The sequence below is a fragment of the Bombina bombina genome, chromosome 7 (genome assembly GCF_027579735.1).
Source record: "Bombina bombina isolate aBomBom1 chromosome 7, aBomBom1.pri, whole genome shotgun sequence".
Classification (NCBI taxonomy): domain Eukaryota; kingdom Metazoa; phylum Chordata; class Amphibia; order Anura; family Bombinatoridae; genus Bombina; species Bombina bombina.
The window spans coordinates 314,357,106-314,383,635 of NC_069505.1; the positions used below are offsets into that span (position 1 = coordinate 314,357,106).

The 26,530-nt window shown below is 33.8% G+C and overlaps 1 protein-coding gene across 4 annotated transcripts in view; it reads left to right on the forward strand.

The window, feature by feature from the left end:
- Nucleotides 1-26,530, forward strand: part of LOC128666383 (uncharacterized) — a 93,515-nt gene that overhangs the window by 43,544 nt on the left and 23,441 nt on the right. The window contains exon 2 of one of the 4 annotated variants that reach the window (XM_053720951.1): nt 12,869-12,964. The exons of the other annotated variants lie outside the window; for them this stretch is intronic. The gene's annotated coding sequence lies outside the window, so the exon portion shown is untranslated. The remainder of the gene's footprint in view (nt 1-12,868; nt 12,965-26,530) is intronic. 4 annotated transcript variants of the gene reach the window in all.

Here is a 26,530-nt window from a genome sequence, read left to right on the forward strand (position 1 = left end):
CATAGATGAATAAAATCCTTGGTAAGATTGGATAAAATCTTTGAAGTTGTACCTCCTAAACGATTGACATATTTGACTGCTGAAATATTGTCCATCCGAAGGAGAATTGAAATTGGTTGATTGTTTTTTACAAAACTTTGAACTGCAAAAGAGCCTGCTAAAAGTTCTAGACAATTGATATGAAGATTCTTCTCTGGCCAAGACCATTTTCCTCCTGTAATATGAGGGCCGCATCTTGCACCCCAACCTGATTTGCTTGCATCCGATTCCAGAATAATGTCTGGAGATTTCCCGAAAATTGCTTTGCCATTCCATGCTTCTATGTTTGCAAGCCACCATTGTAATTTTATTCTGGCTTCCTCTGACAAAGAGATTTTGTGGAAATAGGAGAAACCTTGACGAAGATATTGAATCTTCAATCTTTGAAGAGCTCTGTAATGAAGAGGAGCTGGAAAAATAGCTTGAATTGAAGCCAACAAAAGTCCTATAATTCGAGCAAGAAAGCGAATGGGAAAAAGATCTCTTTTGAGAAGATACATAATTTCTTTCTTTATTTTCTTTATTTTCTCTAAAGGAAGACTCAGTGTAGCAGATTGAGTATTGATATGAAAACCTAAGAAAATAAGATTCTGGGAAGGAATAAGAACAGATTTTTTGAAATTTATGATAAAACCTAAGTTCTGAAGGAGAGAAATAGTGAGGTGTAAATGATCTAGAAGTTGTGAATAATCTTGGTGGAGTAAAAGGATATCGTCTAAATAAATAATTAGACGAACACCCCTTGTTCTCAACCAAGCTACAACTGGTTTTAAAACTTTCGTAAAAGCCCAGGGAGCTGAAGAAAGACCAAAAGGGAGACAAGAAAATTGCCAAACACAATCTTTCCAAAGGAAGCAAAGATAATTTCTGAAGTCTGGATGAATAGGAATGGTTAGATAAGCATCTTTTAAATCTAGGCGAACCAACCAATCGAAATCTAGAAGACAATCTCTGAGAAGATGAATACCCTCCATTTTGAAGTGATTGTATTCTAGAAAACAATTTAAATCTCTTAAATTTATTACAGGTCGAAAAGATCCTTCTTTCTTCTTCACCAGAAACATATTGCTGATGAAGGAGTTTGAAGGGAAAGGAACTTTTTCTATTGCTTCCTTTTCTAATAGATCTTGTAGTTCTAGATTCAAAAGGGACAAATCTAATTGGGAAAATTTTATTGGATTTGAAAGAAATGTTTGAATCGGAGGGGAAGTGAAATTTAAATGAAGACCTGTAATTGTCTGTAGAACCCAAGGGTCTGAAGTAATAAGGTGCCAATTTTGAATAAAAAGGGCTAATCTTCCTCCTATTCTTTTTTGGGAAAAAGGAGTGAGTACAGAGATGTGAGAACTTACCTGAGAAAGGTCTGCGGAATGATCTGTTTCTGAAGTTCCGATTTGCCCATTGTCTGTTCCTTGATGGGAAGAAATATGAATGGGAAGTTGCTGGAGAGGGCATGTTTTGAAAATAGGACCGGGAGATTGCTGGGGTACGGCTGGGAAAGCGGCCCCTGCCTTTCCCAGCCCTGTCAAAAATTCTATTTTGCTGAGGATAAAATATTTTTCTAGTACTCATTTTAATTTTGTTAAGAGAATTAAAACTATTAACATAATGACCCAGTTCTTTCAGTCCGGCGTCACCAAAAAGTAACCCATTAGCTTTAGGGCCCATCTCAGTTAAGGCGAAGTCAGAAATTTTAGGATCAATACGTCTTAAAACAATGCGTCTACGTTGTGAGGCTAAAGACGTGTTAGCGTCACCTAATAAATAAACAACTCTCTGAATCCATTCTATTAAAATGTAAGGATCAACTTGTGAGTCTACAGAAATAGCCTCTTCAGAGATTTCAAACAATTTTGTTACAGGTCCTAGAACATCAAGTAATTTATCTTGGCATGCTTTTAAATAACGGTCAGGACCTTTTCTCAAATTAAAATCTTTAGAACCAATAAATTTTAATAAATTTACATCAATCTCAGGTGTTAAATGAGTATTATGTGGAAGGTCAGGTCTAGGACATTCTGCCTTTAAAGTAGATTTTGTTTTCTTAGATAATGGTTTCCTGATATAATAATCTAGGAACTTTGCAACATGTTTAGATGGTCTCCATTGGGAGGATCTAGGATGTTGGAGTTCATCAGGATCAGTAAATAAATCTCCTTTATTATCAAAGAGTTTAGGTTTAGGAGAATTAGAAATTTTTCTCTTTTTCTTTTTAGATTCCTCTTCAGAAGAAGAATCAATAATGTCTGTAAAATTATTATCATCATTATTATCATCATTATTAACATTCTTATCATCATTTTTAAATTCTTCATCAGAAAAATCATAGGAGTCATTTGACTCAGATGTAGAAACTAAGTCTACATGTAGAAATATCATCATGTTTATGTAATGCAGAATCCTTATTGTCTGAACCAGGCAGACGTAAAACAGACTTTAACTGTCTTTTAGATTTTTTAGATAAAGGTTTATGTAAATGTTTTGTTTTCTTAGATATCTTTTTATGAACAGTAGACTGAGAACTATTAACAGTAGCAATAACAGTTTGCATCTGTTCAGACATTTGCTGTTTAAATTTCTCCATAGATAAAATAATATTATTTAAATTTGTTTCATTTAAAGATGGAGATGTATCTTGAGAAATTTCAATTAAATATAGGATAAATAACTGTAAAAAAATAATCTCAAAATATATTATTTAAAATTATATAAGGAACAAAACTAAAGATAAAATTTTAAACCAAATAAAATTAGTCAAAAAAGATCCTTAAACCACTTAACGATTGAATTAAATGCATAACAGTTCAAAGAACAAATAAAGAAACAATTGTTGCTAATCACAGTAAACTAGTTGAGCAGAAAAACTGTCAGAGTCTTGTCAGGGCGTAGCTGAATGAGGTAATGAGGAGGCGGGAGATTGTGAGTGAAGGGAAACCTATAAGGAGGCGTGAAAATGAGTCCCATGACGTAGGGGAGAAAGAAGCAAAGGAAATGGCAGCCGGAGCCTAAGACAGTTACAGAGAACAAACGAGCAGAGTAAGCAAGGAAACAACTGTAAAGGGGGAATAGTAGAAAACGGATCTAGCGAAAATGCTAAATAAAATAAAAGCGAAGGAAAAAAGCGCTTTAAAATGAAAGTAAAAAACGGAGCAATTAAAATCAATGTTAAACAAAAATAAAATAAAAACGGCAGTAACATAAAGATAATAACATGAAAAAGACCTCAAAACACATATACATAAGTATAAAAGTATACAATATGCAAATAAAAAACGAAAGGAACAACGTTTTATTAACCATATATGAGAGCAAAAATAATAATACTTATCTTTGTCAAGCAGCAAAAGAAAAGAGGATGTTTAACTGTCTACTTGGACTATTTATACCTATTACTGTTTACTGGACATTCAAATACTGTCCTATGTTATCCTCATCCTCATTGGATGTTATTTATGTTTTTCTTTTAAATGATGGCAGTTTATATGTTATACTTTGAAAAGCTGTTAAGCAGTAAAGAAAAGTTATAAACAAAATATGAAGTCTCTGTCCTTGTAATAAAATTCAGGGGTAAACAGTTGATCTTCAATAGGTGTCTTATTCATCATTTCAAAAATATAGGACTGAAAAACCATCTAAAAATTAGAAAATAATCTAAGTGTCTGATTGTGATACCTAAATATCTAATTATGAACTAAATATGACTAATGTATGTAAGCTACTAATATTCGACATTCTTCCTGTGATTCTTAACTAGCATGCATTGGTAAACCAACCTGGATAATGCATGGTCTTTGAAAGTCAATTCAGGGGTAAACAGTTGATCTTCAATAGGTGTCTTATTCATCATTTCAAAAATAGAGGACTGTGAAATACCATCTAAAAATTAGAAAATTATCTAAGTGTCTCCAATAGGATGCCTCCACAGCCTTATTCTATCAAATAGTTTGCACTTACCATGTGAACATGTCTTTGTATGGTTTTCAGCAGATTTGAAAGATAATGCCAGACATGATCCCATTGGTATTCTTCAATTTCAATCTTGTCTTTTTCCACTGTCAGTCTGGGAATTCTTCACTGTCATTCTTCAAATTCTTCCCTTTCAGTCTTTACATGAAGTCATCTCCCTAATGGCATAAAATTATTTTTTAAAATTACTAATACAAGTGTGTGAATCAGTTCTGTACCCCTCTCCCACCGCCCATTTCTGAATACATTTCTGTCACTAGCTTACTAAGCGTGTGTAGGATCTTGTGTTATGTTCTATCAAGTGTGAAGATGAGTCATATTGAGCAGAACGAACCTCTAATGTGTGACTTTGAACCATAGTCATGCAGAGGATAGTTATGCTAGAGGATCCCTTTCTGAGTATTTAATTTTAAGTAATGTGTAAACTAAATACTAGTTTAGAAAATGTATGCCATATGATGTATTTGTGTACAATTCATGCCAGCAACAGTCCATACATTTATACTTACCAGCTGATGTCCTCTTTAAAAACCAGGTGGCAAAGACTCGCTACAGGACCCAATGACCAGAGCATCACCTATATTAATAAATGAAACACATTTTTAGCATTTGATGAACAATCCTAACATGTTTGCACAATTCTCTACTTAAGGAAAGGAGACAATGGCACTACTCACTTAATGATGTGTTATAACGTTCCCCTACTGGTATTAATATACTGTAATGTGAATTATCTAATAGGGTTAGGTGCTTGTACCTGAGAACAAACTATACAAAAAATCAGTGAGGGACTGACAAAAGGGTACAAATATAGCACTCTATGAACGTTATTATTGGTACAAAAAATAGGAAATTAAAATATAACTTTTACTAGATCAAGTTAAAAACAGGGGATTAACAAACATAATTAAAAGTATAAATTTGGATCCACCACTTTTTAACCAGATGCTGTCACTGCTGGTTAATAGAGACAAACACCTTTGTTAGGTATATGTAAGTCTCTTGTAAATCAAATGACAAGATTATCTCTTGGCATATTACTCATATAAGGTAGCAATACTCCTAATTCAAGGTAGGTTTGGATATTAAAAATAAATAAAGAAAAAGATGTGTGGATTGTACAGTAGCCACTAATAATGGAGGGTATAAGTTAAACGTCTCCACTGATAATGGAGGGTGTTGGATAAACGTCTACCAACTATAGTCTATGTATGCACCCCAGATTATCTGAAATTCTCTTCCTCTGATAGAGAGTGGGAAGTCAGATATACATAAAGTGATTACTCAGTGCTGCCACAGTAACGAATACTGAAGTTCCTAAACTGGTAATTGTATAAAATTACTTAAATGAAATATTGTATAACCATTAGTCACTTTAATTGGGTATCCCTGATAATAATCTGGATTAGTGTGGATGTGTACTATATACCCCCACCACTATTGGACGTTTGTGGTCTGATATGATTTTTTGTTTTTGTGCCATATTGACTTGTGCTTGGAATTCCTAGAGTGTTAATATAAGGAGTCAGTGAATACACTCTCATAAACGGTTGCCTGTAAAACTTGTTTTCCACTAGTTTTTTTCGTGTTTGAGGAAACAAGCCTTTGAATAACGTGGAGGCCACTGATAAATTACAGTGAATTAAACTATCACAAGTAAAAGGTCAGATAGACTATTGATGGTTATCCATGAATATCTTAGTAGTTTGCACTGAAATATCTTTACCTATGGTTGTAAGGAGTTGTGAACTCAGATATTAAATTACCTGTTAATACCGTTAGTGAAATATTGCTCCTAAGTATCTATGTTCATAAGGATAAGTATTGTGCTACCCACACTGATATAGAGAGTGGGATATCTCACACATTACTGATTTTTACCTGTTAATACCGTTAATATCTGACACACTCCTAATTTTTACCTGTTAATACCGTAAAGATTAGTATTAGATTTTTCTAAAGTATTTGGTAGAAAGTCCATTACCTAATAGGTATCACTAGAATATTGTGAATTAAGGTAAATCTGACTCTATTACCAACTATATTTTGTGAATAACTTGAATACTATATATACTAGGCCTGGCCTAGATCAATACCTATATTACCTATGAGTAAGCAAGGTTTGTGGTATACCTAGTGTAGCTCGATCAGCTTAGACTAGACACCGCTATCGCGGCAGAAACTATTTTTATACCATTTTATATTGTCATTTGAATAAGAATGGTGGATCAACAAATTAAATTAAAAACAACAATTAGGGAAGAACAGGGGGACGCCACTGACGCGTTTCGCCGTGGTGGCTGTATCAAAGGGCAGTCTCACTCTGTTTGCGTGAGATTTAAATACCCTAAGGTGTTGGCGGATTGGCTGTTAGGAACGGCCTTATCTGTAATCATTGATTGGATTGGTCATAACCGAGGGTGTGTGACTTAAGATGCGTGTTGATTGGTCTATTTGCCTCAGCTCTTTATCTGTATTTGTCTCGATAATGTTGTTATCTGCATATATTTAACAATGTTATTTAGTTGGCACCACAATCTTATTGTGCCTCTTATATGATAATGTTGATGTCATTCATTTATTTGTATATAGTTGTATACTTGTTAACTGGTCGTGATCGTCGTAGCCTTTCTGTTATTGGGTACCGCATCTGTCAATCATAGTGACTTGACTTGCGAGAGCAGAGACACGGATGTTGATTGGCCTGAATGCGCTCTCTATCTTGCATTCATATCAGGTTATTCAGATTTACGTCATCCTCATTCGTGACTCGGCTTTCATACGCCCATCTCATGTTATTGGGTGACGGATCTGTCTGTCAATGTCATTCAGTGTCTCTGCCGTTTTCGCGTTCTCACATCATGTTTGTAACTATGATGAACGGAATGATCGTAACAAGTTGTATAATATATACAATAGATGTTATAATTGGTGTGTATCTTGTGCCAATTTCAACTTTGTATTTGGGAGTTATCAATGATATTTATGTTATCCAATGTCATATTTGATTTAAAATGTGCTGTTATTTCATTCTTTGGATCTTTTTGCGTACCAGGCTATTTTATGTTTAGGGGAATCTCTATCTTATAATAATAATAATGTTTAATGCCTAGATTGAATAGGTGCACAAAATAATAAAAGTGGGACAAATTGTGAAAAAGAATAAAAAGTGGAAAAACGGGGTGTTGTAAGTGAATGTCATCAAATAATAATAATGAGTGGAATAATGTCAATAAAAGTTGATATGTTGGTGCTACTTTAATAATAATTAAATTTTAAGAATATTAAATATTGTGTGACTTATGGGTGTATCGAGGATAAATAAGAAATTTAGTTGAAGAGAAAAGAGGTGTATAAAAATAGTCGTTATACATAGCAGAAAATGCTAATGGTGTTGTGACCATATAAGTGTGATCAGTGAATTGGAGCAGTGTACACTGAAATATTGGTGTAATAAAATTTAGTGTAATACTTGACACTTAAAAGTGCTTAAAAAATGAATTTATAAAGATAGAGTCCACATCCTAGAATATGTATATATTGCAGAAAAGTGTATGGAGTTCCATACCCATATTTCCATGTGAATCTTTTTTGTGTTACATATAGTCTTATCCATGTATAGGATAGTAAATTCAGCATTGGATATTTTTTATTAATAACTCTCCTTGTCGTTCAGAGATAATTCGTTAGAATGTTAACTACAGATGCTATTTTATCGTTTTATTTGATACTTTTATTTAGGAAGAAATACATAGTAGTTGTTATTTTCATTGAGACCATGTGGATTGACAGAATTGAGCAAGTAAATCCATTTGCATTCTGCCTGAAGTAATGCATCTTCTAAGTCTCCTCCTCTGATTCCTAATGATATTTTTTCTAAGCCAAAGAAGGATAGATGTTCAGTATTTGAATCATGTTTGTGCAGAAAATGTTTGGCTATCTGGGTGATCTTTTTGCCTCTTTGGAGGTCTGATTCAGCATTTCTTATATTACACATGTGTTCGCCTACCCTCTTTTTGAGTAGGCGTGAGGTCATACCTACGTAGTTTAATTTGCAACTACATTGTAATACGTATATCACACTCGCAGTGGTGCATGTGATATGATGTTTGATGTGGTGTACTTTCCCAAATCTGTCTTTGATTTGGTCAATCTGAAAAGTATTGGGGCAGTACGTGCAGTTTCGGTATGGATAATTGCCAGGATATGAGATTCTAGCCTTCTTCCTTACAAAATGACTCTGGACTAGTCTGTCCTTCAAATTCCTGGATCGCCGGTAGCAGATAGAGATTCTATCTCCAAGGCTTTCACTCAAATCCGGATCATTCTGAAGAATATACCACGATTTTTGTATAATCTGTGTTACATCCTGAATTTGTGAGTTGAATGTGGTTATTAGTCTGGTTTTGTTATCCTTCCTCTTAGATTTAGGAAATAGGAGATCTTGTCTTGGAGTGTGTAAGGCTCTATATTTGGCTTTTTTCAGGCTTCTATTACTGTAGCCTCGTGCTTTCAATCTGGTTTCCAATTCCTTTGCTCTTATTTTGAATATTGAGTCTGAGGAACAATTTCTACGTGTTCTTAGAAATTCGCCTACTGGCAGGGATCTGAGTGTGCTTTGGGTATGGGCACTGCTATGATGTAAAATTGAGTTCGTTGCAGTTTGTTTACGGAATAGATCAGTTGTCAGATTGCCATTTTCGTCTTTGGCTATTTTTAAATCCAAAAAGTTCACCTCTGTTTGACTACATTCGTATGTTAGTTTGACGTTGATGTTATTATCATTGAGTTTAATCAAGAACTCATCCAGATCTGGTTTGGATCCTTCCCAGATGAACAGGATATCGTCAATGTAGCGAATCCAGAGTGGTATTTGTTCCATTTGAATAGCATTGGCATCTGAAAAAACTGTCTCCTTCTCCCACCATCCTAAAAATAAATTAGCATATGTGGGTGCACAAGCTGTGCCCATGGCGGTTCCTCGTATTTGTAAATAATAGCGATCATTAAATACAAAGAAATTATGATTTAGTATGAATTTGACCAAATCGAGGATAAAGATGTTATGTTCATGAGATTCAGTGGAGTCTAGATCAAGAAAATGTTTTACTGCCTTTATCCCTAGATCATGATGAATACTCGTGTATAGAGACTCAACGTCAGCTGTAATTAGCCATGTTTCTCTGGCTACTTGAATCCCTTCCAATCGTTGTAGTACCTCTGTTGTATCTCTTACATACGAGGGTAGTTCTTCTACAAAAGATCTCAGTCTTTTGTCCACATATATGCTGGCTTTTTCAGTTAAACATCCATTGCCAGACACAATGGGTCGGCCTGGCGGATTGGTTATATTTTTGTGTATATTGGGGATTAGATATAGCGTTGAGATTCTAGGGTTTTTCACTTGCAGGAATTTAAATTCTTTGTTGTTGATGATATGGTTATCCTTGGCTATTTCAATCATGGTATCATACTGTCTTTTGTATGTTGCTGACGGATTGAATATTAGTTTCTTATAACAGTTAGCATCATTAAGCTGTTTATTTGCCTCACATAGATACAGTTCAATCGGCCAGATAACAATGTTTCCACCTTTATCAGATCCTTTTATTAATACATCATCCCAACCTTTGATTTCTTTTAGTGCTTGTTGTTCTTGTAATGAGATATTGGTACCTTTATTTTTGATAGTAAGTAAATTAATCTCATTACAAACTATTTGGTTGAAAGTTTGTATATTGTGAAATTGGGAAATATTGGGTATGTATTGCGATTTATTTTGAATCAGATCACGCCACTTTCGATTAGTTTCTAGGTCATCACTCTCTTTTAAAAGATCTTCCATTTACGGAATAGATCAGTTGTCAGATTTTTATTCTTTTTCACAATTTGTCCCGCTTTTATTATTTTGTGCACCTATTCAATCTAGGCATTAAACATTATTATTATTATAAGATAGAGATTCCCCTAAACATAAAATAGCCTGGTACACAAAAAGATCCAAAGAATGAAATAACAGCACATTTTAAATCAAATATGACATTGGATAACATAAATATCATTGATAACTCCCAAATACAAAGTTGAAATTGGCACAAGATACACACCAATTATAACATCTATTGTATATATTATACAACTTGTTACGATCATTCCGTTCATCATAGTTACAAACATGATGTGAGAACGCGAAAACGGCAGAGACACTGAATGACATTGACAGACAGATCCGTCACCCAATAACATGAGATGGGCGTATGAAAGCCGAGTCACGAATGAGGATGACGTAAATCTGAATAACCTGATATGAATGCAAGATAGAGAGCGCATTCAGGCCAATCAACATCCGTGTCTCTGCTCTCGCAAGTCAAGTCACTATGATTGACAGATGCGGTACCCAATAACAGAAAGGCTACGACGATCACGACCAGTTAACAAGTATACAACTATATACAAATAAATGAATGACATCAACATTATCATATAAGAGGCACAATAAGATTGTGGTGCCAACTAAATAACATTGTTAAATATATGCAGATAACAACATTATCGAGACAAATACAGATAAAGAGCTGAGGCAAATAGACCAATCAACACGCATCTTAAGTCACACACCCTCGGTTATGACCAATCCAATCAATGATTACAGATAAGGCCGTTCCTAACAGCCAATCCGCCAACACCTTAGGGTATTTAAATCTCACGCAAACAGAGTGAGACTGCCCTTTGATACAGCCACCACGGCGAAACGCGTCAGTGGCGTCCCCCTGTTCTTCCCTAATTGTTGTTTTTTATTTAATTTGTTGATCCACCATTCTTATTCAAATGACAATATAAAATGGTATAAAAATAGTTTCTGCCGCGATAGCGGTGTCTAGTCTAAGCTGATCGAGCTACACTAGGTATACCACAAACCTTGCTTACTCATAGGTAATATAGGTATTGATCTAGGCCAGGCCTAGTATATATAGTATTCAAGTTATTCACAAAATATAGTTGGTAATAGAGTCAGATTTACCTTAATTCACAATATTCTAGTGATACCTATTAGGTAACGGACTTTCTACCAAATACTTTAGAAAAATCTAATACTAATCTTTACGGTATTAACAGGTAAAAATTAGGAGTGTGTCAGATATTAACGGTATTAACAGGTAAAAATCAGTAATGTGTGAGATATCCCACTCTCTATATCAGTGTGGGTAGCACAATACTTATACTTATGAACATAGATACTTAGGAGCAATATTTCACTAACGGTATTAACAGGTAATTTAATATCTGAGTTCACAACTCCTTACAACCATAGGTAAAGATATTTCAGTGCAAACTACTAAGATATTCATGGATAACCATCAATAGTCTATCTGACCTTTTACTTGTGATAGTTTAATTCACTGTAATTTATCAGTGGCCTCCACGTTATTCAAAGGCTTGTTTCCTCAAACATGAAAAAAACTAGTGGAAAACAAGTTTTACAGGCAACCGTTTATGAGAGTGTATTAACTGACTCCTTATATTAACACTCTAGGAATTCCAAACACAAGTCAATACGGCACAAAAACAAAAAATCATATCAGACCACAAACGTCCAATAGTGGTGGGGGTATATAGTACACATCCACACTAATCCAGATTATTATCAGGGATACCCAATTAAAGTGACTAATGGTTATACAATATTTAATTTAAGTAATTTTATACAATTACCAGTTTAGGAACTTCAGTATTCGTTACTGTGGCAGCACTGAGTAATCACTTTATGTATATCTGACTTCCCACTCTCTATCAGAGGAAGAGAATTTCAGATAATCTGGGGTGCATACATAGACTATAGTTGGTAGACGTTTATCCAACACCCTCCATTATCAGACGTTTAACTTATACCCTCCATTATTAGTGGCTACTGTACAATCCACACATCTTTTTCTTTATTTATTTTTAATATCCAAACCTACCTTGAATTAGGAGTATTGTTACCTTATATGAGTAATATGCCAAGAGATAATCTTGTCATTTGATTTACAAGAGACTTACATATACCTAACAAAGGTGTTTGTCTCTATTAACCAGCAGTGACAGCATCTGGTTAAAAAGTGGTGGATCCAAATTTATACTTTTAATTATGTTTGTTAATCCCCTGTTTTTAACTTGATCTAGTAAAAGTTATATTTTAATTTCCTATTTTTTGTACCAATAATAACGTTCATAGAGTGCTATATTTGTACCCTTTTGTCAGTCCCTCACTGATTTTTTGTACAATTCTCTACTTGTCATTTCCCTAGAGTTCACATCTATTGACAATACTCCAGTCTAACTTCTATTATTTACCGTCTAAAGTGGCGGTTGATGATGTCTGCTCTGACATTGAGCCCCTCGTCCCGGAATGGCCCCTCTAGAACTGGATCATCGTCCTCATCTCTGAGGAGGTTTCGGTGCGCCTGGACGCCCTGCAGCATCCCAGCCCGCTGTGCAATATTATGCAGGACACTGCAGGCTATAACGATCTTAGCCACCTTCTTTGGGTTGTACTGGAGGGCTCCTCCCGACCTGTCAAGGCACCTGAACCTCATCTTCAGGAGCCCGAACATTCATTCAACCACCGCCCTGGTTCTCTTATGAGCCCTATTGTAACGCTCCTCAGCCACATCAGTCGGCCTACGCAAGGGGGTAATAAGCCAAGGGCGGCTCATGTAACCAGAATCACCTATAAATTATGAACAGAACATAATTCAAACTGAATCCTCAAAATTGTATTTTGAGTCCAATAAAAGATTGTGTACACGATAATCCACTAACAAATGTTTATTTTTTAAAAGAATAATCTAGTTCAATATTATTCTCTATCTTCCCATTTCAGCTAAGACATGCTACATATGCGTATTTCTCCTAAACCAGACCTTGTGTAAAATGCCAACTAAATGGTTACATTGCATTCTCTATCTGAGAATTTAAGGTAAGACATGCTACATATCTGCATTGAACTAAAACTAGACATTAGCGGAAAGAGACAATGACATGGTTAAATTGCATTAGCTAATATCTTCCCATTTCAGCTAAGACATGCTACATATGCATATTTCTCCTAAACCAGACCTTGTGTAAAATTCCAACTAAATGGTTACATTGCATTCTCTATCTGAGCATTTAAGGTAAAACATGCTACATATCTGCATTGAACTAAAACTAGACATTAGCGGAAAGAGACAATTACATGGTTAAATTGCATTCTCTATCTGAGCATTTAATGTAAGACATGCTACATATCTGCATTGAACTAAAACTAGACATTAGCGGAAAGAGACAATGACATGGTTAAATTGCATTAGCTAATATCTTCCCATTTCAGCTATGACATGCTACATATGCGTATTTCTCCTAAACCAGACCTTGGGCTCCATGTACTAAGCTGTCTGCGAGGTCTTCGTGACTATTTTCGTCTAAATTTCTGCGTGCGGATCAATAACCGTATGTACTATCCCACGAATCCATTGAAAACCTTATATTAAAAAAAGGCGAGCGAACTTGCCCGCAAATCTTGAATTCTCGTCTTTTTTGTAGCTAGAAAATACTCGCTCGACATAAATCTCGCACAAAACAGGAATTACTAAACTATCTATTTCTACGCTCTTGAATTTCTCCGCACCTACCTCGTTAAAAATCCCTCGCCAGCTAATAGGTGGCGAGCACCATAATAAACAATAGGGTCTATCAGATCAACGCCTACAACTGATTTAAAAGAGGTGTACAATTGAATGGTTACTCACTTTTGATCCTGTTAGCCATTATGGAGACACTTCTTCAACTTTATATTGTTCGTCTGATGCAAATGAGGGGTAGAAGGCAAATTTGTCAACCTGATGCCCCAAATCCGGTTCGAAGAAGGCGATTACGAGTACAGCGGGTATTCCTTCCTCGGGTTCCTTTAGATGCCCTTTCCGATCAAGAGGTTATTCAAAGGTTCCGTCTGGATCGACATTCAATATTGTCTTTATATGCTCAAATAGCAAATTTTCTAGAGCCTGTGACGGCTCGTTCAAGGGCCATTCCCGGAAAACTAAAGTTTCTTGCTGCCTTGCACTTTTTTGCCACCGGATCATTTCAGGCAGTGTCCAGCGTCATCATTGGTTTCAGTCAGTCTGCCTTTTCTCGTCATCTTTCCAAAGTTATCGATGCACTCATGCATATATTCCCCGAATATGTTTGTCTACCATCTACCACAGAAGAGTGGCAATCGATAAAGTCGCAATTCTACAGTGTGGCTGGAATGCCAAATGTTCTTGGGGCAATAGACTGTACCCATATTGCAGTTCGACCGCCACGGTTACGGGAGGAGATTTACCGCAACCGAAAGTCCTGCCATTCCTTGAATGTACAGATGGTTTGTGACCCCAAAATGAGAATTATCAGCGTGAGATCAAATTACCCTGGCTCCTGCCATGACGCTTATATCCTGCGGCAGACTGGACTGTACCAAAAATTCGAAAATGGGGAAATGCCAGAGGGATGGTTATTAGGTAAGCTTGAATTGAACTCAACCAAAATTTTTAAAGGTTTTTTAAAGAGCATGTAATTTTAAACGACTTTCAAATTGACTTTTTATTCTTTTTATATCAATTGTTGAAAATCATATCTAGATATATGCTCAATAGCTGCCGATTGGTTGATGCACCTAGAGGCCTTGTTTGATTGGCTCACATTTGTGCATTGATATTTTTTCAACAAAGTATATATAAATAAATTTTGAAAAAAAAACACATTATATAATTAAATTTTTAATTTGTTACTATAAATTTATACTAATTTGACGCTAGCCTCAATAACTAATAAAAATTATTTTGTCTTTTTGGAATGACTTACATCAATATTTTTTTTTTTTAATTACAGGGGATGCCGGTTACCCTTGTTATGAATGGCTTCTGACACCCTATAATAACCCCCAACTCCGGAAACATATTCGTTTTAATGAAGCACACAAGAGCACAAGGGGTGTCATCGAAAGGACTTTTGCATTATTGAAAATGAGGTTCCGATGTCTGGACAGATCTGGTGGTGCAATGCAGTATTCTACAGAAAAAGTAGCAAGAATAATCTTAGTTTGCTGTGTCTTGCATAATATTGCCACCAAAAGAGGATGCCCCATTGATGACGATATTGCCATGCCTTTTAATGACTTTCCAGAAGAAATTTTCAGAGAAAACACCAATAGACGTGGCATGGCCACAAGGGATATGGTTTCTGACCAATATTTCGAAGATTGATCTTTCTCTAACAATTTGTTCATCTTATGTAAATTGTGTTCTGCATTTTTTTTTGTTTTTTCAAATAAAATTTGTGTGCAACATCATCATATTGTTATTTCTTTGTAGCCCTTTTTCTAAACAAACCTTATTTTCATTGTTCACACCCCAAAAATAAATGAAACAGAATTTTTTTTAAATGAAAATAATATAACAATTTATTTTAAGTTCAAAAGGCAACAAGAATAAGAATTATAACTATTTCTATCCTAATACAACTAATATATTTACATAACTAAAAAAGTTCAACATTTATCTATTCAAAAGGTTACATATTAGACTTACTATTCTACATTTAACCAGTGATTTTGTTACATAGTAATTGTATCAAATATAAATGAATCACAAAATTTGAGAATATATATATTGGTAGTGTTATCTGTGGTCAATGACCTAGGATATAGTGATGTACTAAAAAAAAGATTATCCATGACGATATATTTATATCGTCATTGTTCATTCCTCATGCAAAATTTATCGTTCCAACAGAAATTTAATATAATATTGGTTATTAATGGTTAGTCGGATCAACAATATTATTCATGTTACATTGTATTAGAAAAATAAAGATTCAACAAAAAATAATGCTACATTGTAAAAATAGTCATGCGTCAATTTGATTGACAAGTATAGTTGTGACGTCAGATACTAACATGTCGCTAACGGAGCCTTTCACAGCTGGAGAAATAGTCATTCTGGTATATGCAATGGAACGATATTTTCCTCATCGTATGGGAGGAGTTCGATTGGTAAAGCAGGACAGTCGTGATCATATTATATACGAAATGATAAGAAAGATGTATAGAGTATCAAAGATAAAAAGGACAAGACGTCAATGCCTAAGAAAGTACAGCGATTTGAGGCGTAGGGAAACTAATTATTACAATTCAATTAAACGACTAATAAGAAACTGTAAGTATAAATGTTTAGTGTTACTTATAGTAAGTTTCAATTTTAATAGTTATTGATAGTAAGTCCAATAACTGCGTCATCTTTTACCTTTCACCATTGATTGATTTGCAATAATAGTAGGAACAAGGGACAACACATTTGACTTTCAGTGTTCCGTTAAAACTTTTCTATCTGAACATTGAAAGACAAAAATTATGTTCATTGTTCCTTTAGCTTTAATAGACTGTTATTTATAGTATCTTATTTTTTTATAAAGCTATTCACCTGTAAGTAAGCTATATACATGTTGATTAAACTAGAATGTACTGTCTAATAATCCTTTAATTAATAGAAATCTCAAAATCCAATTTTACATTGATAGTAGCATTCGATAATCGATTTAATCATATATTTTTAGTATTATTAATACAGAAAATGTTTGTTTTTAGTATATCTTCAACTTGCATATATGAAATGAAAATTAACATCTATTAATCATTACAACTATAAAAATAAAGTCAATTTTTACAAACAGATATGAAAAATCAAAATCAAAAACTCAAAAAAATCCACGTTATTTAAGAGAAATAAGGATTGAAACGCCAAATAGTGGGATCACTTCACCACCCCTTCCTTTGACACTTATGGACATACCAATGACTCCTAAAAATAACAGAGCAGTGAAAAAAATGGCTGTCAACACTCAAAAAGGTACATAACTATAGAACAGTGTTAACAAGGTTTTATAAATTGTAAATAAAATAAATAATAATTAAAAAAAAAATTATGTTTAATAATCTAATGCACATTTAGATATCCCTGGATGTTCTTATGAAGAAATTCCATCCTTTGAAAAAGAACCAAATTATTATTTTGATCTTGAGGTCGATGAGCCATGCACAAAAGATTATGATACTAATCTTGGAAGAGGTATTAGAATTTTTGTTTTTTAGGGAAGTGAAATATAGAAAAAATAATGTAATTTTAATTTTAATTTTTTATATATTTATAAAAAGGTCAACCTTTGGACAAAGCGGTACAAGTTGAAATAGAATTGGATGGCATGGTATACGCAACAAGTAATGATATTGGACAAAACATGTTTCCTCCTAAAAAAAATCTGATAGACAAAGGTATTTTATTTAGTTACCTTTGTCAAAAATAGAATAATTGTAAAAACAATAAATTAAAAATTAAAAATTTTATTTATTTATTTTACTTTAGCCTCTGGTTCAAGCGATGCTTACACATTAGAGGAAAAAATTGTGCAGACAGAAAATTATATGGATATCATACCTCCCAAAGAAAATGAAGGTATATACAGATATCAATATATTATTTATATTTTGTTATGTGATTAATATGTGAATTTAATTTATTTTTATTTATTTTAAGGTATAGAAGTTTTTGAAGAAAAAATCGATGAAAGCACACAAACTTTTTTGGATGATAACTTCAAAATTAAATTGGCAAAAATTAGGTCTACAATGGGAATGTTGATGGAGCAAGTTGATTTTTTGTACAAGAAATATGGCATTTAGTATTTTTTTTTTAAATAAATCTTTTAAAGCACTTTCTATTGTTTTGAAAAAAAAATTACAAATTTAGAAACATCCAAAAAAAAAGGGATGATGAGTGTTTGTTATAAAAATCGAAATTTTTGTTCTTTTTTTTACCATTTCATAAAAAAATATATATTGTAAGCAATAAAAAAAAAATTTCAATGAAAAAAAATTTGGATTCATTCTTTTTTCAAAAATTTTAATAAAAAACACCAAAAATTATTTTTAAAAATATTAGTGCAACTCGAAAATATAAATATATTTTGAACAAAAATATAAAACAAATCAAAAAGTGCAACATCAAAAACAGTATAAACTCAAGTTATTAATACAATTAATAAAGATGTCTATCACTACTGTCCTGGCCTATTTGGTTCAGAAGGACCCTGTCTTTCACGAATAATGGACAGGAGAGAATTCATTGCTTGTTCTGCGAGGCGTAATGAACGGTTTATCTGTTCGTTGTGCTCCTCGTCCATTCGCCTCTGCCAATCAAACCTCTCTCTGTCTAACTGCAATTGTCTTTCTGCTAATGATGCACTTCGGTCCAGGTGTGCGATTAAAACATTCTGTAACTCTCTATGATCCACCCTATATTGTCTAGCAAGAGAGATCATTTCATTGAGACAGACATCATCCACTTCTTCAATTTCATTGTTGCCAGGTACCACAGGTCTTTCATTAGATTGTGTTTCTGCTGGCTCTACATTTCCTTGAATTGTTTGTTCTTGTACTTCTGCTTCATCAGGGACAGGTTCATGGATCTCCATTGGTTGTGCATCCATGATATCATCCAACAAATCTGGGGTCTCACTTCCATGATCCCTGGATTGAAGTTCCTCCTCCTCAGGTCTTTCTGGTTGTACAGCAACCAGGTTTAAGATGACCTCCCTCGATGACTCCTCTGGATCTGTGAAAATTAAAAATAAAAAAATAAATATATATGAATATATTAATATTTTAATATCTATATAAAAATATAATGTAGATATATAAATATATATATATTTTTAAAAAAATATATATATATCTATATATATATATCTATATATATATATATATATATATATATATATATATATATATATATTATATATATTTAAAAAAAAAATAAATTTTTTTTTTAATGATTTTTGTTCATAAAAAAATAAAATACTAACAAAATATTTAGTAGCAGCTGTGAATATGTACTATGGAAAAAAAGGCAGCACTCACATGTCATTTGTAACTAAAATTCAGCTGTTCATAACACAAAATTAAATAATCTTTTTTTTTTTTTTTTAGAAAATTTAATGAAGCTTTTGTATTATTAAATGCTCTTTTTAATTTTAAATGACGAGTGATTGATGCCTTTTTATGATCTATAATTCTAAATATATCTATCTATATATATAAGTGTGTATATATATATAGATATATATATATATATATATATATATATATATATATGTATATATATATATATATATATAGATAGCAATATATATATTTTTATTTATATAAATATATATCTTTATATATCCAAAAAATAATAATATATATGAAGATGTTGCTATCTTGATATTTATGTATAAGAAGAAAATAAAAAAAAAGGAATGTATTAATAGTACAGATTCTCACCATCAAACAACCGTGGAGAACTTCCTGTCATGTTCCGAAAAAGATGTCCAAGGTCAGCTATGATAAAAAATATATATATATATATATATATATATATATATATATTAAAATAAAATTTCTTTAGTGAAAAATCCAAAATAAAAAAATTACAATAAATCAATGTTATCTATATGGCCTAAGTGAGCAAACACTACCACGCTTTTAAAAGAAAACAAAAAAAAATGGAATTCAAGTAATTAGATTTTTTGAGAGAAAGCGAATTTTGGTTAGCTTTGACCAGTATGACCAGTGGAGAATGGAAAAAATGAAAATATATTGTTTACCTGTACCTCTACCAACACTGGTTTCAGGGGTGCTGGTACGGATATCTGGAAGTGTATCCGCTGATAAAAAGGTATGGCTAGCAGATGATGTGCTTCTTATCGTTTGCCCAATAACGACACCACCACTAATCATCGACGTCCCAGAGGAGGTTGATGGAATGGCTGAAGCAGGGTCATCACCACCCCTAGCTGTCACGGATTGTGGTCGAGCTGTTAAGAGATAAATAAAATCAATCGTTATTCATGTTTCGATCCATAGAAGATTAATAAACAACTAATATTTAAAATTTTAAATAGTGGTTATTGAAAGGGCCAGTGTAGCACACACAATAGTAACCAGGTTGAAGAATTTGAATGTAAAAATTAAAAATTTTTGTAGACACTCAAGGTTGTTTGTATTGAAACTGTTTTGTAAAGCTTGTTTCTAGTATTTAAAAAGTGTTGAGTACTTTGTTTGACATAAAACAATAGTCCTGTGTTTATGTAATCTTTCATTCTATTCATTATTCATTCTATTATATTCTTTAATTCTATTCATTCATTGTATTATGTATCAACAAGCTGTTATAAGTGTTATTTGAACTTGTCATTTAATTACCTTGTTAACAATTAACTGTAAACGAAAAAGAGTCGTCTGCTCATTTGCTAATTAAATGACAAGTTCAAAGAATACTTATAAGAGCTTGTTGATACATCATAAATTAGTTGAATGAATGAATAGAATGAATAGAATGAATAGAATGAAAGAATAATGAATAGAATGAAAGATTACATAAACACAGGACTATTGTTTTATGTGAAACCAACTATTCAAGTTTTTTTTAAATAATAGCATTTAAACACTCATTAATCCGCTTAAAAAACAATATCTTGATATTATATATACACTAATGTTGAGAGTGTGTATCTGCATGTGTAAGTGTATAATATTAGTGTGTGTGTATCTGCATGTATAAGTGTATATTTTTTGGTCTGTATACATGCTTGTCTAATGTATACTGTAACGTTTGTTTTTGTGAATTTGTAGGTTTATACTATGCCGGTGTATATGCATTTTATTATCATTTTAATTTTTTTTTTATTAAAACTACAATTTGTCTACAAAAATATAGCACTGTATTTTCAAAAGATCGTTGAATACAGAGCTCACATAGCAATAACAATATTGTTTGGCGCAGCTTTTGATTTGATGAATAGGGACATTAAACCACAAAAGATTTGTTCATCAGTCATAAAGAAATTAAGATTTTAAAATAGATCGAAATTTACTTCCATTAAAGACGTCTATTTACAATTAGCTAGTAAGCAGTTCTAAATATGCTTTTCATCAAAGGATATCAAGAAAATGAAGTAAATTAAAATAGAATTGTTATTTATAAAGCGATACAAAAATAAAGCAGTAATAGGACTATATTCTGCATAATCAAAATTGGCGCCAATAAATATTGATTTTCCAAAATATAATTAAATGTTAAATATTTTTATAAACCGACTCCACTGGAAAATTACAATATGATCATCAGTCAATTTAAAAAATAGTAATTATATTAATGTTTTACATCTTCGGTCGCTATCACAATCATCTGTGATCATGAATATTACATTACATACGTTATTGGTTAAGCTATACAAAAATCTAACAGTAATCTGCATTGATGTAACGTAATCAAAATTGAGGCACCAAAAAATTGATTTGAAAAAATATCTTTACAAGATAGATATTTGGATAAACCAACTCTAATGGATAATTACAATATGATCATCATTCAATTCAAATAATTGTAATTCGATAATTGTTTTACATCTTCGGTCGCTATCACAATCATCTGTGATAATGAATATTACATTACATACGTTATTGGTTAAGCTATACAAAAATCTAGCATTAATCTGCATTGATTTAACTTAATCAAAATTGACGCACCAAAAAATTGATTGGACAAAATATCTTTACAAGATACATATTTGTATAAACCAACTCTAATGGATAATTACAATATGATCAACATTCAATTTAAATTATAGTAATTCGATAAATGTTTTACCTCTTAGGTCGCTATCACAATCATCTGTGATCCCGACGATTACTTCTGGGCCTAGACGCTGCACCAGTCTCTGCTCGTAATCATTAAGATCAGCGACATAAGCTGTTCCACCTCCGGTAGCACGGGTTGAATTTTTTTCTTTTGCCAATTTGGCTTTTGCAAATCGTTTGATGTCGTTGTACCTTTTTTTTATTTGATCAACGTCCTTTTTCCCAGGTCCCTGAGCACTGACAGCATCACTTATCCGGGTCCATATACTTTTTTTACGGATACTAGACGTTTGCTTCGAACGACAACCAAATAAATAGTCATACGAGTCTAGCACCATATCGACAAGAACCAGGTTCTGCTGATGTGAGAAGTGGGGATTCTTCGATTTGGACTGTGAATCAGATCGAGAAGTAGCCATACTTAATTTATCGATAACAATAAAAGTCAGTAAAGCTTCAAGTTCTTGAAATATGCAGTCTGAAAAACTTTATTAAATAGAGCTTATATAGTGCTGCAATATGTTCCCGCGACAAAGCTGACGTTTCTGACACCTTGCAGTCACGTGGGACAAACATGACCGACAGTTTGTAAGCGATTAATAGTACATTCGCAAATAGCGAGGCGTCATATGTATGAATCATTCGCCAGTGCTCAATGCGGATTAGACGCGCCTTTTTTTTTAATAGTTTTTAGTACATATGGCGGGCGGGCAACATCTCGCTAGCTGCGAGTTAGAGCGAGTCGAGCAAACACGTTGTCGGCGAAAAAATTGATGCTTTAGTACATGGAGCCCCTTGTGTAAAATACCAACTAAATGGTTACATTGCATTCTCTATCTGAGCTTTTAAGGTAAGACATGCTACATATCTGCATTGAACTAAAACTAGACATTAGCGGAAAGAGACAATGACATCGTTAAATTGCATTAGCTAATATCTTCTCATTTCAGCTAAGACATGCTACATATGCGTATTTCTCCTAAACCAGACCTTGTGTAAAATGCCAACTAAATGGTTAAATTGCATTCTCTATCTGAGCATTTAAGGTAAGACATGCTACATATCTGCATTGAACTAAAACTAGACATTAGCGGAAAGAGGCAATGACATGGTTAAATTGCATTAGCTAATATATTCCCATTTCAGCTAAGACATGCTACATATGCGTATTTCTCCTAAGCCAGACCTTGTGTAAAATGCCAACTAAATGGTTACATTGCATTCTCTATCTGAGCATTTAAGGTAAGACATGCTACATATCTGAATTGAACTAAAACTAGACATTTGCGGAAATAAAAATAAATGGTTAAATTGCATCCTATAGCTGAACATTACGCTAACATTTTAAAACTACAGTGGCAATTGTCAAACTAATTAACCATGTTGTGCACAAATACTCACCAACGAGATAACCAGGGGGCATTTGTCTTTCCTCAAACGGTCTCCACAGGGACGACTGAGAGAGGATGTGGGCATCATGACAAGCTCCTGCAAAATTCGCACACACATGCATAATCCTCATCTGTGCGTCACAAACAAACTGCACGTTGAGGCTATGAAAATGTTTGCGATTTCTGAAGGGCAAGTCATCAATTGGAGCACGCAGCGCAATGTGGGTACAATCTATGGCTCCCAAGACATTGGGCAATTGAGCAATAGCAAAGAATTCCCGCTTCAGGCGCCTCCAATCACCATCATTCTGTGGGAATCCTATGTATTGCTTACTGATACGTACCATGGCGTCCAGAAAGTTATCAAACACCACAGAGAATGTACCTTGAGCCAGGCCATGCATGTACATTTCTCCGGATTGAAAACTCCTGGAAGCCAGGACGTATAGACAACTTAGCATCTTACTCATGCCGGGAACAGCAGTCATTATTCTTATACGTGGCTCCAAATGAGGTTTAAGAAGATCGTAAAGGCCAATGAGCTGTTCGCGATTGAGCCGATACTTATCATAAACCTCAAAGTCGCTCATGTTTTTCAAGGTGGGTCTCACCCTGTAGACACGAGGACCGCGAACCAGACAAGCCCTTCGTCTCACTCGGAGATGCCGAGGCTGCCTGATTCTATCAACAGCTAGTTCGCCAATAGCAGCACCAGCAACGTCTACCATCTCATCATCATCCATCTTTCAAAACAGCAGAGCAAGGCGTAACAAGGTATGCAAATTGATCTGATGTGGATCACAAGGGATGCTTTGGCCATGTTGTTTGGGGGATTTATAGTACAATTAGTCCAATGGTAGTGAGTTTGTAATGATTGCTGATTGTATACACTTGTTTGTATGTGAGCGGCGTGAATGCTTTCACAGTGGGCGTTTTTTTGGTGTTTGCTGAAATGTTGTTTTCCCACAATGAATCTCAATGTGAAAGTGTCAAATATCACACATAAAGTGCATGTTTGTAATGTTTGATCATATGCGTAATCAATATTTATTAAACGCGATCTTATAGTAACAAGCACAAACAGGCACACATGAATGAAAGTGCATAGTTGTGTATAATGTGCATCGAATGTGATCGATCAATGTTGCTGCAACATTGTTTGTAAACGATAAAGTAACATCTGCCATCTGTAGTATTGTATATATAAGTGATTGCCGAGCCGTCAATATTGTACGCGTCCCTTTAAAATCGCAATAATAATTCAGAACTTCCGGCTGTCATCTGTAGTATTGTATATATAAGTGATTGCCGAGCTGTCAATATTGTATGCGTCCCTTTAAAATCGTACTAATGCTGAATAACTTCCGGCTGTCATCTGTAGTATTGTATATATAAGTGATTGCCGAGCTGTCAATATTGTATGCGTCCCTTTAAAATAGCACTAATGCTGAATAACTTCCGGCTGTCATCTGTAGTATTGTATATATAAGTGATTGCCGAGATGTCAATATTGTATGCGTCCCTTTAAAATCGCAATAATAATTCCGAACTTCCCGTCTGCCATCTGTAGTATTGTGTATATATAAGTGATTGCAGAGATGTCAATATTGTATGCGTCCCATTCAAATCGCACTAATACTGAAGAACTTCCGGCTGTCATCTGTAGTATTGTATATATAAGTGATTGCCGAGCTGTCAATATTGTATGCGTCCCATTAAAATGGCACTAATACTGATTAACTTCCGGCTGTCATCTGTAGTATTATATATATAAGTGATTTGCGAGCTGAAAATATTTATTAATTGTCCCATTCAAATCTCCCTAATAATGCTGTTCCAAACTGTTGTTTACGTATATGTTGTATTGTAGTATTGAGTGGTAAATTTCTGAAAGGGGAGGTACAGTCGTGAATCTGTAATATGTATGGTTGAATCTTCTAATGACGTCATCATATTATTAACCTGCCTATGTAGTTCTGAAATCCTCATTGTGTTGTTGTATTGTGCTACATTGTTATTGTGTGCTGAATAAAATATAAATGTGTGCTTTGTGGTTGCGTGATGGGTGATGCGTGTTATGTACATATACGTATATATTGTGATTGTGTCCCACATATGCTGACTTCTATATAGCAGTCTGGCATTGTTGTTCCTTCCCATAAAGTGACATCTGTAATCTGGTGTAATGATGTTCTTCTTGTACGTAATTCCTAATGGTTTATTGTGATGGAATCATGATGTTAAAAGTACAGTAAAATCCATATGTTCTGTGATTCCTAGAGAGAATGTAATGTGTTTTTTCCCCCATCATTTGAATGCACATGTATGAGTGAATGCTAAAAGTAATGTATGTGCATCCATGACTGATCATGTGTTAAGCCTATGTAGATATGCTGTTGCTGCAAGCATATGAGTTGAATAAATGAAATGCAATAATAAAGGTAAACGAGAGGTGTTTCCCATTGTGTACTGTTTGTGAATCCTGAAATGTTGTAATTATTTTTGTGTCCGTTTAAATGTGATTTTATTTGTAAAAATGTTTGTTACTAGTGATGTTGATTTGTAGTTGATGTAATGTAAAAGTATAAAACAATTTAATGTTGTTGTGAATATTCAATAAGTAAAATCCATAAGTCCACCATAGGGAAATAGTCATTTCTTGATCTATTTGTCATAGCTGGGTGTAACGCAGAAAAGCATGTATTTTTTTCCTATTTCTAGCACTGGTATTTGGAGTTTTTTTGTCTACGCTATTTGCGTGCGTTAGGGAAATCTGTCTGTCGCATGCACGAGCACGTCTTCCCTATAGAAGTCAATGGAGGCTCCAAATTTTGGTCAATTTTTTTACAAAGACTGGTTTTCCTCGTAAAGTAAGTGACGTCATGAGCTTGTGTGAAAAAGTAGATAAATCTTGTTCATTTTGTAATAAATAACTTGTTTGTGTATGTAATGTGGTGTATATTTTTTGTATGCATCGATGAGTGTATGTTTGTGATAATGTTATTAGTTAGATGTAGCTATATGAGGGTCTTTTCCCGTGTGTCAATGTAAGTCAATGGCAAAATGAATTTCTGTTGTTTTTTTTCTAACACCCGAGATCTCGCAACTTTGATCCTTTCTATTTTGATGAAAAATTATTAAATCTGAAAAATAAATATAGTGTAGTGTTTGTATGAGTGTAAGTATACTTTGTGTAATATTTGTTTTGTGATTCGTGGGTGTTTATTTTGTCGGTAGATGTTAACTACTGGGTCTGAGCTGTCGGTAGAGATTTGTGCGTTGGCTGATTTTTGAGTGTCGGTAACTAAACTCTAAATACCAGAGTCCGTAAAAAACAAGCGTTAGGAGCCTCTAACGCTGGTTTTGACGGCTACCGCCAAACTCTAAATCTAGGCCTAAG